The sequence below is a fragment of the Rattus rattus genome, chromosome 11 (genome assembly GCF_011064425.1).
Source record: "Rattus rattus isolate New Zealand chromosome 11, Rrattus_CSIRO_v1, whole genome shotgun sequence".
Classification (NCBI taxonomy): Eukaryota; Metazoa; Chordata; class Mammalia; order Rodentia; family Muridae; genus Rattus; species Rattus rattus.
In genome coordinates, this window is record NC_046164.1 from 50,861,561 (window position 1) to 50,871,509 (window position 9,949).

Genomic DNA, 9,949 nt, shown 5'->3' on the forward strand with positions numbered 1-9,949 from the left:
TTGAAAGACACCAGCCACTACGGTCGCCCACATGCAATGGGCTTCACCAGGTTAATGTTGAAGCACAGGCAGTCAACTCCTGTAACGTGCTGTGGTTGGGATTAACCACAGCTTGTCTTAAATTGGCTAAAGGGCTCATAACAAAATAAGGTAATTTTTCAATGTCTTCCCTAAGGCTTTCTTCGTCAGAAAGATTGCAGCTTTATTGGAGTATAATTGACACTCATCAACCTATGTGTATTTAAATGAACAGCTTGAGAGAACTTGAAATAGATATGTGTACATACTAATCTCCTGAGACCATGCGTAATACCACTGTCACTCCCGAAATCATCCTCCTTTCTCCGCAATCTCCCATTTCTGGCCCTCATATATTCCACCTTTGCCTTCCTGCATCAGTAACTTTTATTCAAAAGATTCAGCTTACTGTCGAGTAAACTCACTCTTTCTAGCTCTTTCTGAACTCTGGTAGGTTTAACTACTTACTCTTCCCTGTCTGTTCTCTTGAGAGTTAGGCATATCCTATCTCTGACTCAATCTGTCAAAACTTTCTTTGACTGGTCAATTTTTCTTCCCCTCAATTGAAGTCACTTTCAAACATGGCTGCTTCCTTCTACAGACTAACTTTATCTTCATTGTTAGGGATTAAAAATGTGTACTAAGGATGTATCTGTATTCTAGACAGATAATACTGTAGTCCAGGGCAGGTATACATTCTGTCAAGATCATATAGACCTAGAAGATCTTTAAATATGATCCTTTGCCAGAGCAGCCATGCTGCTGACTTAACATTTCTCTACATTTTCCACTACTACTAAAAATTGTGTGCAGCTAAACTTTACATCAAAAGTAAAGATGTACACCAAGGTCATATCTGCATTCCACTCAGAGACATGGAAGATGTGCCATTCCAGAGGTATCACAGAGACCTAAATGGTCTTTGGATGTGATGTGTCACCAAAGCAGCCATGTTGCTCGATTAAAATTCCTCTATACCCTCTAAAGTAATTCCTGCTTAGTTTAGTTATTATAATAGATTAGCCTGTACTTAAAATAAATGTGACTTTTATGCAACATTTTAACTCCAGGCTTCTTTTCCTTATCATAAAGAGTTGAAAATTAATCCACTTTTGTTGCTTTAGTAATTCAATTTTATTGTTGAGAATTCTATATGCAAATGCATTTTATGAGTTTGTTAATAAATATTGTAAATGATTCTGATCCTTGCCAATTAAAATTAGTATTGAGATTTATATGAAATTCTATGTAGAGATATATTTTCTGTGTGAGAAAGTATTACATTCTATTGAACAATTACATCTGGCATCTCAAAAAGTCCAAAAATATGTTCTGGAATTTGTGAATAAAATTCCATATTCCACATTAGTGGATACCTGATATGGATTTATTTTAAAATTTACAAGCATCCCAACTGTTGTGTAGGCCTGTTCAAATGTGCATTTTCTTAACGATAGATTGTTCATCTGCTCATGTGCCCTCCATCTTTGCCCATTCAAATGGGAGGTATTTAATTTAACACTTAAGCTTATATTTTATTTATATAAAACTTTTAGAAATCTTGATACTGAACTTCTTAAAAAGCCCTCATCAAATATATAATTCTAGAATGTCTCCATATGTGTATATATTCATAAATATAAATTATATGTTTCACTTTGTTTTCAAAAGAAGTTTTAAAATAGCTATAACTTGTGATTGGAATATATAAAAACAACGCTAAAAATGAAGAAATTGTCTCTTTGAGATAGAAATTATTTATTTTGAGAATGACAAAATAATGTACCCATATATTAAACATAGTAAAAGTATTTTAAACCAATACTATAAATAACTTATGGCTATAAATTAAAATAATATTAGGATAAAAATAATTCAGTTTAGTATAAAAATTTTTCAATAAGAAACTTACTTTGCGATAATCAAATAGCTGGTTTCACCAGGGTGAGACTTACTATTGAACGCATGATGTGATGACCCCTGTGATTTCCCCCAAGGTGGGAAGCTACGCTACATAATAACTGGTAGTGGGAGGCTGTGTTTGTGCTCTCCCCTCTATTTAAAAGGACACTTAATTATTATGTTAAAATTTGCATTAAATATTTAAAAAAACATGTAAAAATTCTCCTCTAACTTTTAATGAGCTAGTTGGAAATGGCATGATTTTTAATATCTTAATGACTAAAATAGGGAAATAATTTACAAGAGAATTATAGAATGCTCTCCTTCATAAACTTAGAAGTAAATAAATTTTAGATGTAGATTTAAGTGTAAATGTTGGAAAATGAAATATATGCCAGTAGAGGTATTATGTGTACATACTTAAATTTTCGATTGTTTATTTGGGGTTTCTACTGCTGTGCAGAGACACTATGACCACAACTCTTATACAGCAAAACCTTTAGGAGGGGCTGGTTTATAGTTCATAGCGTTAGTCCATTATCCCTGGAAATTGCAGCATATAGGCAGACATGTGGCTGCAGAGGGAGCTGAGTGTTTTACATCTGAATTGTCAAGCCAAAGGATGGGTGGCATTGGGTCTAGCTTAAACATCTGAAACCTCAAAGATGTAATATATTTCCTCCAACAAGGCTGCACCTCTTAATATTGCCACTCTCTATACCTCTAGGAGGGTTATTTTTAATCAGAACAACACATCTTCATCTTAATGTGTTTCCTGACTTTTGTCATGGTTGCTATTCATGCTGACCTATAAACTGAGTTATTGTTTCTAGCATGTGTTTGTTCTTGCATCTAACTACTTTTTTTTTCTTTTTTCTTTTTTTCGGAGCTGGGGACCGAACCCAGGGCCTTGTGCCTGCTAGGCAAGCGCTCTACCACTGAGCTAAATCCCCAACCCCACATCTAACTACTGTTAAGTGTATATGCATTACATTTTTCCATCTGCTTTGTCAGTAAGGGTTAATCTTTTTTACTTCTTCATGATTGAGACACCAGCAATAATAAATATGTCTTCTGGACCTTTGTAGAGAAATCTGCATTATGCATATCCTAGAGAAGAATCACTAGGACAGGAAATATGCCTGAGTGATTGAAGAGATTCTAGTAGACTAGTAGTACTCTCCATGTGGATTTTTGTGCCCACAGTGACACCATCAGTGACTGAAAACTGCTATATTCTCTGTATTCTGATACTCAACAAGCATACACTGCCCTAACTTTCAATGTTTTATTTTCTCAAAAGATATGTTTTTTCAATATAATTAAACCATTTTCCTTTGTTCTTTTCCTTTCTCTGATTTTAATGTGCATGTCTACATATTACTAGTAGCCCATTAGATTTTCTCACCTAAAAATTGCCATCAATTTGTTTTTTGAATTGTTATATAATTGATACTGATTTCACGACCTCCTTACGGGCTATTTGTGAAAAGGGCACGCTATATTGCTGACCAAATTTAGTCTCCATTAATTTTTGGCATTCATAGTTCAAAGAATTTTTAAGTGATCTCTCCCAGTAGACGAAATCCTCTTTCTTGTTTATAACTTTATTCAACATAATAATAGTGACTAGATGAACACCTGAGGTATGCGAAAGCAGTAACCTGTCTTTTGAGTCTTGATAGAAATGAGGTTCCCACACTAAGATTCAAGACCAATTAGTTGTTTTTCTAATACCCTATGTTCCAGTGTATGTTTAGGGAGCACCGCTGGCTGATAAAAACTACTGTTCTGCCATAAAATGTCAAATGCATTATTCATAACACACAGCAGTAAAGCTGAATAATTAATACCTCAGTATCACTGATAACCAACACTCCCCTTCCTCATGTCAATATACTATTTGGAAATTCTTTTTGATGCAAGCCCAAAGCACGCATCACACTCTGCGGGAGTTCTGCATTCTGAAAGATCTATGCATGCACTCAAAATCTGAAGCACAGCTATTGTGAATCTCAGCAATTACTTCCTCCAAATCCCCATAAAGGAGGTAAAAAATTTTTGCTTACTTGGCCCTTTCAGAAAATCAGAGAGTTGGTACATCGAAGTAAAGTACTCACTTTAATATGATGATGGCTGAAGTCCATGCACAGTTCAGTTTGTATGGAGAAATGGACCTTCTTCACAGTACGGCTTAAAACTGACTTAGTGTAGAATTAGATTGAATGAATGCATAGAAGAGATTGCTCAGAAAGGGATACCGTTTTTGGAATGTTCACAACTTTGAGAATTAATATACCTAACAAAGAAAAAGGAAACTATTTCCTAGTTAGATGATAATGATATATCACTTACTATACAAAAATCTAAAGTTTCAGTTGAAAGATATCAGCATCCCTTTAACCAACATTATTTTTTGCCTTTCCTTAGTAGCACCAATTAATATGCATTCAACCAATGGAGTTTCTATACCACTTTAACCAGAGATCTGCTCTCTGCAGAATACTGGGGTTGTTTGTGTGTTTGTTTTAATTTTATAATCTAGATCCTTTGGTAGTACTGCTGTAATTGTGAGGTCAAAATTAATTATGAGAATAATATGAATTATATATTTATAAGAAACTGTCAGCATTTCATGACTCTTAATTGATATATAGAACAGTCTAGATAGATATTATTATGACAAGGAATAAGGATTATTATTGCTGTTGAAAAGACAATAAACCAAAACATAGTCAAGGATTATACATTCCATTCTAAAATAATGATCTTGACTAAGTAGTTTCAAGTTAGGGTGATAGGCAAGAAATGTATATATGGAATTAGTCAAATTGATTAAAAACCATAGCTATGAATCTGTGAAATTCAATGTCAAATTCTGATTCTCTACTGGCATATTAGGAAGTGTGTTCTCTCTGCACCCCAGGCCACTTAGGTATGTTTTCTCTAACAGTAACCTGGTTTCACGAGAGTCATTTTTATTTCCCTTGAGAGTGATGTAGCCTGGAGCATAAAGACCTACATCTACCCATGATAGAAATTTACCCCAAATCTGACCAAGACAAGATGATTTCAACTCTTATGTACGGGATGGCTTCCTGCTGCTCTTGGCTTTGTAAAAGCCTTTGTTGTTCACTCTCCCTGAAGTTGTAGAGTTTATTTTTTTTCTATTAACAAGAGAACATTTCAATTCTGCTGGCATCCCGTTAGTGCCTGAGGTGGCATTACTGGTAACTTCAGCACTTTGAAATGGTTTCAGTCAAGCTTTAGATGACAATGCTCACACCATTACTGACAGGAACGGTTTTCAAACAATACAGCTCTAAAAGAAAACCTGGGAATTACATGGGAAAAGGAAGGTGTGGCAGGAGCTCTATTCAAAAGTGAGGATCACCATGGACTTAACAATGTCCTTTATGCATTGACTGAACTCCAGACCGGCCTTTCCTATTGACAAGCTAAAGGTATTTCTCATAATGGGATAGTCAAGCAACAAAAACTCATTTCCTCTCAATTGAAGTGAATTTCTAAAGTTACTGCTTCAAAGAATGACCTCTTTAGAAACAGGGCAGAACATTTTAGCTCTGTTCCTTCTCCATCTCTGTGTACTTAGCAGGAAACTGTCTTCCATTCCTTGCCTTACTATAAAGGGGCCCTTTGAGTAAGAAAGGAAGAACAGTGCACATATGATAGTGTGATTCTTCAAATGATTGACACTTATTCCCCACTTAACTACATTGTCAGTCATCTGTATTGTTCTATTGGTTGTTCAGCTTCTGATTTTCCAGATGACTTAGATCTTTGTGGAGATATAAATGAACATCCACGGGAAGTTTATTTAACATTTAACCCTTGGCATATTAAAAAAAAATACAAAGTGACAAAGCTCAATATGATTTCACTTCAGGCATGGAATATGCTAACCACTTGCTTATATTTTGTAGTAGTCTGATGGGAAGGGTCTCCTAGGTTAACAACATTTCCAGGCTATTTTCTTAAGGTCAGATGAAAAAAATTAAAATTCTAATCAAATTTTTACCATTTCTTGATCCCATTCAGAGCACTGATTAGAATTTTAATCACATATTTTTATTATATGAATATGAATGTTTTTCAGCATTGCATTTGCAACAATAGTGCTATCTCCATTTTTTTCTAAAAAAAAATAAGGAATCCTAGAAGAGCATTTCAAAAACTAATCATCTTATCATATGTAAATCAAACAGAATAACACCAGTATGAATATCTAACCTTTAATATTTTCAAAGGGTTTGCAATGATTTAGTATACTTTGAGGACTTTGATGATATTTTCCCAATTTTATATTAACTTTCAAATATCAGATAAAATATTAGATGCTCTCAGAGTATGAAAAACTAATATTTTATTTTATCGAAATATTTGATATATAATGGAAAATGACAGTAAATCATCAATATAAAGTAATGATGTATGGCATATTTAAGATTTGCTTGTATATATCTATGCATAGCTGTAATAACCACATAAAGGGAAATTAACCGTGATCCTCAGCCAAAAACATACAGAAAAAATATAAATGATTTGTGATTTACCACAATGATGTTACAATTACATTTGTCATCTTTTACTATGATAATTTAAAAAATTCAGTACCATTGCCAGATCCTAGTTAGATAAATTAACTTTCAAAATATTCATTAATTCTCTGTGATAAAGGGATACACATTGTAAATGGAACAAGGCATTGCCTTTTTCATCTTTTTGCTCGTATTCTATGATATTTTATAATTCTATAATAAACAAGAATACCATCTGCTAAATTAACTTGAATGTGATATTAAGAATTTGTATTTTGTCCTAAACATTTTTCTTCCATAAAGAAGGTCACTACAGAGAAATTTAGAGTGCGAATGTAAGCTTAAGGCTTTGGCGAAAGCTCAGTATATTCAGCAGAGATGCAAGGCTCCAGAGCAAACTTTTTTTTCTTTATCAGAGTGGACAGTCAATAAGGGAAGTCAGTCCTGGATAGGACATTTATATCTGGAGGTCATGTGAGGCTTGGGATGCTTGGTAGAATCTGTACTTGATCTTGAACATATCTGACATGGTTTTTTGAGACAAATTACTGCTAAAGTGGTATGGTCAGAGAAAGGCATCAAGGAGGAGAGAGAAGGCTAATTTAATTGCCTTTGTTCCTCAGTGGCATAACTTAAATTGAGCTTGCATTTCTGAGAGCACATGGGTATTTGCATACTTGGATTTTCATAAGTGGAGAAATGAGCTCAAAGCACTTGGCCTACAGATAATGTATCACTTGATATTGGAAGGACAAGGAACACAGTAGGGAATTAAGGACATCTGTACATTCTTTTAAGGTTTTCCCCTTAAAGAGTTGAAGAGAGGCACTTGTGGTATTGAGCCACCATTGAAATGCAAAAAACAAAACAATAAATACAAGGGGAAAAGCCAAAATACATACCCTCTTTATATGTTCTTGGAGAACGGCCATAATTCATGACTAAGTGCAAGTAAACCATGTATGAATCAGCTCTGCTGACTTAAGTGTTCTAACCTTAAAGAAAGAGATTTAAAAAATTGAAACTGGTTCATCTCCTGATGGTTTAGCACAAATGGCTTATGCAGAAGATCTTTGTCTATGTAACTAAATGTCAAAAGAAAACGGGAAGTACTGGGGTGATGATTCAAAGCTAAGAACATAAATAAAAGTTGGATGACTTCCATCAGTACTCAAGTGTTAAAAGAATCTCTGTAATTAGAAATCTGTGATACGATTTATTGGAGTTGGATATAATTAGCAGAAACATATGTGCACTAACACACATAGGCACAGATATACACATGTACTTTATGTAATATGCAAAGCTCACTTGAGCCAAATTTAAAGTATATTCATATTTTGTAGGTAGAAAAATGGTACAAAGAAATTCCTACCAGGCAATAAATTTGCAGAAAATTTTTGAAATAATTGAAAAGTGGATACTATTATGAAACAATAAGACTCCACACTTTACCACAGTAAGAATATGAAGTCAAACTGATTTTTAAAGAATGGAATTAATTAGATATTCTTCTACTCTAGAAAACTAACCAGCACCTACACTTACAGTTTTGATTATGAATTAGAAATAGGTATCCTCTCTGATATACAATATATGTAGTAGTGACTGTGTTTGATAAGAAATCACATTTATGTACTTACATTATATAAATTATGATGAGAAAGAATTTTATATAATGTGACCTGGATTATTAGTCTCATTTCTAAACATGAGTATGGTATATCCCAACCGACTGTGTGATTCTTCACAGTTGCTTACATCCTTTTTCCTTAAAATGCTTCCTGTAAAGGGATGAGGAAATGGCCTGGGGTATGAAAGAATTTGCTAGACAAGCATGGAGACCTGAATTTGCTTGCTAGGTATTAATTTGAAAGTTGTACACAGTCCCACAGACTGGTGAACACAGAATTGAGTGGTGGACACATAAAGACCCCAGGAGATTGCTGGGCTAGCCTAAACCAATCAGTGGGTTTCAGATTCAAATGGAAAGTCTATATGAAGGTATTAAGACAGATAACAATAAATGATACACTAGATATTTTCTCTGGCCTTTGAGGGTATACATGCTTGCATGCACATGCATACTATACTGCTTTAATAAACAGTTTGTTTAAAAAGCTGGAGATAGGCTAACAAAAAGCTACCAATTGTTATTTACTATAAAGACTTTATATGTAGTATATATTGAATGCAGTATTTAATCTGAATGATAATAATATAGAGTGTGCTAACAATATCCCACCCTGCCTTTGAAAATACCTGGTACTAGAGTTGTTCATTTATTCTTATGCATATGTATGTAGTGAATAGTGTAAGAACATATTTTGAGAATTTGATGTAATAAGAATTAAGTTACTTCATGTTTACATTCTGTGATAGTAGGTTGTATTGGTGTTGTGTACTGTCAACCAGTTTCAATGCACATCCTTTATATGCATGGCAAGCACAAAACATTTCAAGTAGGAGTACCGTCATTCTCAATAAGCAGCAAATTTATGTCTATGAAGCTATGGTTCTAGAATAAATATGACAAAGAGATTAGCACATCATATTACTAGGATGTACTGATTTAGAAATAATTGAAAAAGTCAAGAAAATCATCCCGGATTAAATTTGTAAATGGATGTCCAAAGAACTATTGTAATATAAGAGGATTTGTTGTTAAAAGAATAGATATTAGAAATCATTGTATTTTCTTGGAGAACAGAACATTGGTTGCAAAGTGAGTGCCTATACTCGTTCTCCCAAACAGCTTTAGAGACAGGACGAAATGACGTTGCATTGTTTGCAGCTTTTGTTTCTTCTGATGGCTAAAAAACAGAGGGACAACTGTGAATGCTTGAAGAGTTGTTGAATGATTGGATTTCCTTTTCCACATGACGCGCTTCATTTCTTAAAAACATATGACAAATCAAGTGAGTTATTTAAATAGAAAGAACCTTTATAATCACACCTTCTATTTTTGGCACACAAAGTAATTTTTCCTAATTTTTTCCTCGTTCTTTTTGTAAAAGTTTATTTTTAATCTTTAATCCTTTTTATCATTCCCCCTTCAAGTCTGCCACCGCCGACCATTCCCCATTCCATACTTCCACCCTGTCTCCAAAAAAATGTCCTCACTTCCAACCCCGACCCAATCAGGTTTCCCCAATCTCTAGAGCCTCAAGTTTCTGGAACGTTAGGTACATTTTCTCAAACTGACGCCAGACTAGACAGTCCTCTGCTGCTTATGTGTCAAGGTCCTCATATGAGCTGGTGCATGATGCCTGGTTAGTGGCTCAGTGTCAGAAATCTTGAAGGTCCAGGTCACTTGAGACTGCTGGACTTCTGATGGGGCTTCCCTCTTCCTCAGCTTTTTTCACAGGGGTCTGCAGCTTCTGTTCACTGATCCGGTGCTAGTATTTGTATCTGACTTTTTCAGCTGCTTGTTGGGTCTTTCAGCAGGCAGCAATGCTAGGTTCCTGTCT

General features: G+C 34.5%; 1 pseudogene; it reads left to right on the plus strand.

The window, feature by feature from the left end:
- The first annotated feature begins 1,922 nt into the window (after positions 1-1,922).
- LOC116913019 lies at positions 1,923-2,074 on the plus strand (annotated as a pseudogene).
- The last annotated feature ends 7,875 nt before the right edge of the window (positions 2,075-9,949 follow it).